The 5,177-nt window shown below is 36.4% G+C and overlaps 1 pseudogene; it reads left to right on the top strand.

The window, feature by feature from the left end:
- The first annotated feature begins 94 nt into the window (after nt 1–94).
- Nucleotides 95–2,808, top strand: LOC125198001 (annotated as a pseudogene).
- The last annotated feature ends 2,369 nt before the right edge of the window (nt 2,809–5,177 follow it).

Below are 5,177 nucleotides of genomic sequence, written 5' to 3'. Positions count from 1 at the left end.
GCTGGTTGCCATGTGCATGTTGTTTTGGTAGAGGGCGGCAAAACGACTGAGCTTAGGCCTTAACCGAAGCCACTGTTTCCGGCATTGCTCGGAAATGCGAGGCTTCGCCCCAGACGGTTTGCATATGAGGTAGGCCTCACTAATGCGAAGCCACAATCGGTCAACATATTGGTTCGGCCCGACATAGGGATTCCTCTACTACACCGACTCAGGCCTTTGCAAGCGCGGCATTTTCCCACACGGTCCAGATCGTCCTCCTCTCCGCCTCATCCTCACCCTCCTCCTCCTCTTCCCCGTGTTCGAGAAAGAGCTTGGGACTTTGCCCTTGCCCCTACCCCCGCCCCTTGCCTTTGCTCCTGCCCCTTACAGCAGGCTCCGCCTCATCGGGCGTCTTACGGATCGGCGATAGCCCCAACTTCACTCTCAGCTACTCAAAAGAGAAAGTCTTGATGCCAGCGTACTGAGTCTCTGGAAGAGTACTAGGGGAATCGTCGGCCCAAATCGGAGATGTGTTAATGGCAGCAGAGTCTACGAAATTGTTGATATTGATCGACAAAATTGAGCGTTTGGGTGTCGCGTATCATTTTGAGAAGGAGATCGAAGAGAAGCTCAAACTTATTTATGAATCGGGAGAGGAACATGACTTGCTCTACCGCGCTTAGATTTCGTTTGCTCAGGCAACATCAGTATGCTGTTTCTTGCGGTATATATACAAGTCACTTATTTTTTAGACCATTCATTTCATTACTGTAGTAGTAGTACTTAATTTTAATTTGGAGGGCAACAATTAAATTTTTTATATAATAGTACTCTATGTTATAATAAAATATAATGTTCAATAAATTGATGACTTACTAGCTAGGATGGACCCAATTTTTGTACAATTGATGATTTTCATGATCACATGTTGATGACACAGATGTTTTCAACAAATTCGTCGAGAAAGACTACAAATGGAAACCAGAAAGCCATGGCAACGATGTCGAAGGCGTCCTAAGTTTGTACGAGGCAGCTCATGTCCGAATTCGCAACGAAAAAATATTAGACGAAGCTGCCAAATTCACAGTGGATCAATTGAATCAAATGCTGTCATCATTAGATCAATCTCCCATTGTGAAAGAGAAAGTGCAGCAAGCTTTGAAGCACTCCATTCATAGAGGCCTTCCAATTTTAAATATCCCATTCTACATTTCCATCTATGAAAGAGAAGGAACAACCGATGAATTACTTCTCAAATTAGCCAAAGTCAATTTCAATTTCTTGCAGAATATCTACAGGAAAGAGTTGGTTGAACTCACAAGGTAAAATTCATTATAACATGACTTTTTTTACTAAATTTATGTAAAATACAAAAATGCCAACATGCCTTATTTTTTGGTGAAGGTGGTGGGATAAATTTGACTTAAAGAACAAATTGCCATATGCAAGAGACAGAATTGTGGAGTGTTATCTTTGGGGCAATGCGTTACGCTACGAACCTCAATACTCGTACCTTCGAGTAACTGTTGCCAAGAACATGCAACTTGTGTCGATTATGGACGACACCTATGATAATTATGCTACACTTGAAGAGGATGATCTTTTCACCGAGATTCTCGAGAGGTACATTTTAAGACACTCCCCCCCGCCTATCATTAAATGCCTCAATTTGACTTGGTACGACTTTTATATATTAGCTTTATAGGAAAATATGAGTGAAATGAGATAATGGAATATGCGGTAAATTTATAAAAAGTTTACTTATTCAACATTTTTAAAAATTTTCAGGTGGAATTTGGATGAGATTGATGTGCTCCCCGATTTCATGAAAGTTGTTTATAGATTCATTATGAGTACTTATGAAGATTTTGTAGTTGATGCTGAAAAGAAAGGAAAATCATTAGTTGTTCCTTACTACAGAGAAACAGTAAGCCTTATTATTAGTCGAAAGCGTATATTGTGAAATTACAATTATACCCTTCGTCAAAGTTAAAAACACTTCTCCATCCCTTATGGCATGAATAGTACTCAATTTAATTAAATCTATTTAATTAGTTTGTTTTAAATTTCAAGAATTAAAAGTTAATGTTCCTTTTTTTTTGCGACAATTAATAAGGTGAAGCAGCTTGGTAGGGCTTATAACAAAGAGCAGAAGTGGATTATGGAAAGGCAAATGCCAGGTTTCGAAGAATACATGACGAATTCAGTGATCACGGGTTGTATGTATGTGATGTTCACATCTCTTGTCCCTGGCATGAAATCTATTGATGAAGCAGCAGTTCAATGGCTCCTCAGTGAGCCCAAAATCGTCATTTCCACGGCCAAGATGGGTCGAACCCTCGAAGACTTGGGCAGCCATGAAGAAAGTCATAGTACTACTCTATAATGTTGTTACATATATATAGTTAAATGAGGCTATTTTGTGATGACTAATTAAAAGTTTATATTTGACTATGAAGCGCGAGAATAGGGATGGGGAAATGGCGACAGTGGTGGACTGCTACATGAATGACAAAGGCGTGTCGAAGCAAGAAGCGATTAGAGAGTTTGTGGAGCTTGTTGAGAATGGATGGGAAGATGTAACTGCGGAGTGGGCAAAGGGAAGTAGCACGGTGCCTAAGGAAATGGTGGAACTACTCTTAAACTACGGTCGTATAGCTGAGATCACTTACAATAATAAAGAAGATGGCTACACTGATCCTGAGAAGTATTTGGGGCCATTGATTGCAGCTCTTTATGTGGATCCTCTTCCTCTACACATTTGATTATACTCAATTGAGACATCTTGTTTATTTAGCTATAAATAAGGTTGATGAGTTACTTGCTCAAGCTAGTATATGTGCGTGTGTGTGTGGAGTTGTGGAACTTGAGCTTTTGTAATAGGATGTTGTATTGTAATCAAAACAAATAATTATATAATTTGGTTATTGTTCTGAAGTAAAGTGAGAGTTCATCTACATAAAAGTTATATAGCGCCTCAAATAAACAAAATGGATTGAATCCATGTAGGGTTTTGGGCTGGGTTCAATCGGACCCAGGGTTGGGCCAGATTCGGCCCGCACGCATCCAAGAGAAAACATTATGTGAAGAATGGTGTGCATATGCAGCCCAGCCCATTAAAGAAGTCAGCCCAATTGAAGAATGAGAGTTCAAAGAATGAACTAGCCGTTGGAAAAGCTGTTGCAAATTTCTGTTTGCTTTCTCTCATTTTGTTTAGGTCGTTTAGGCAGTTGGTAGAAAAGAGTATATAGTGTTAAATACTCAGCCAAGTAAGAAGAGTATCAATCGAGAGTTTATTGTTCGTCAGAAAAACAAATGCTCACATTTAGTGGGACGAGGGAAGTTATTGTCACCATGTTTTTATTATTCGTCACTCGTTATTCATCTATTTATCTTATAACTTTTTACCGCCTGTATACAACTATTTGCGAAGAAGATAAATATAAAAAATTACTCTACAATTGTTAGTTTTCAATTGGACCACCCCGAAATCCTTAGTCTGCCACTGCTCAAACCCATAACATTTGGTCTAGGCATCAATTAATCATTTTATCGCTAGGCCAACACTAACCTACGGTATTTTCATTATAGTAAAGCATACGGTAGAATATGATACAGGAACTGCTAAAACGTAAAATTTTCCCATATTTTATTCTTCTTTGTCTTACTATAAATTTGCCAACAACGAAAATTAACACTAACACAATATCAAATAAGCATATTATACGGCCCATATATATATCTAAGGTGGGTCAGACTCACATTGGATTCTCTTATCATATTCCACAATCCCACTAATTTTTGCAAACGTTTTAATATAAGAATTGAGCATCTCGTACTTATCCATGTGATTAACTTGTTTATAATCCGCCACCTAATCCATGTGATTAAGCATAATAATCGCACTAATAAGCCCCTTCAAGTTGTTGTACTCCTTTCGTCCCTCATAATTTGTCGCCATTTGACCCGTCATGGGTTTTAAAAAATATAATAGAAAGTGGGTTGAAAAAGTTAGTGTCATGTGGATCATACTTTTATATATTAATTAATTTTATATTAAAATGCAAGTGAGAATGAGTTAGTAGAATATGAAGTCTACTACCAAATATGATAAAAGGAGGGAGTATCTGATAAATCTAATAGAAGAACTAACAACTATAACATCCATTTGATATGGTCGAAGGAAGTATAATTTAAACCGAGAGATACGTGAAATTCAATGTTTTGAGATATATGTCTAGTCATCTAATGTCAACTGTAAAGTATGTCATTAGCAACTGTATTAGTCATGAATGCAATTTATAGCATAATCCATACAAAGAGAATGGGTTACAATACCATTTATCTTACAAACCATGTTGAATCTTTTTCATCTTCTACTTCATGGAAAGGAAAGTACCCTTACAAAACGGAGTAGGACGGAAAATAAAAAGTGAAAATAACAATTTTTTAAGAGGAAAAATTGGGTAAAACCCACAATATTAAAAATAACTAATTATATCATAATTTTAATATTTTTTCAAGTATCTTATTAATTTGGATGTGGAGGCAAATTATGTGTGTTATTGCAGCGCCAAGAAGCAGAGCAATGGAGGATCGGTACGGCTCGTCCTTAGGACTTGGGCTCATCAAATTAAAAAGATTTGGGCCTGAATTATTTAACTCGTAGTTGGGCGGAATAATACTAGAAGTGAGACTGGATATAAATATGTACCTTGATATCATAATCTTAGAGTTTATTATGGATTGATTTAAGTGTTGAATTATTTTTTTTCTGTAATTAAATCGCTGGATTTATTTAAATAATTAAATCCTATTACTTATATTTGTGATTGAATTGTACATTTAATTAAGTAATTAATCTCTGGATCAATTTATGTAACACGAAACTAAATCCCTTGCTATGAATGAATCCTAAACGATGTCGTATATATGGTTTGGTGTGGTGTGGATATTGGTGACTAATTAACGTAACCAATGTTTTTGATCGCATGTATACGGCTTTGGTCGTTCAAATAGACAAATAAAATTGAATGAGCTTTTCCTGATTATAGACTTCGAGAAAAGTGACGGTTCTGATCTATACAATATATAAAATGGAGTTTTTGAAAAATTTATAAAATTGCTATTTAATTTAAAAAATTATGTTAAATTAAATATATATAAATTAAAGGCAATTAAATGTGTGATTATGGAGT

This window comes from Salvia hispanica, unplaced genomic scaffold (genome assembly GCF_023119035.1).
Source record: "Salvia hispanica cultivar TCC Black 2014 unplaced genomic scaffold, UniMelb_Shisp_WGS_1.0 HiC_scaffold_1160, whole genome shotgun sequence".
Classification (NCBI taxonomy): domain Eukaryota; kingdom Viridiplantae; phylum Streptophyta; class Magnoliopsida; order Lamiales; family Lamiaceae; genus Salvia; species Salvia hispanica.
The sequence above is the reverse complement of the archived record's forward strand: the minus strand, read 5'-3'. Positions and strand labels throughout refer to the sequence as shown.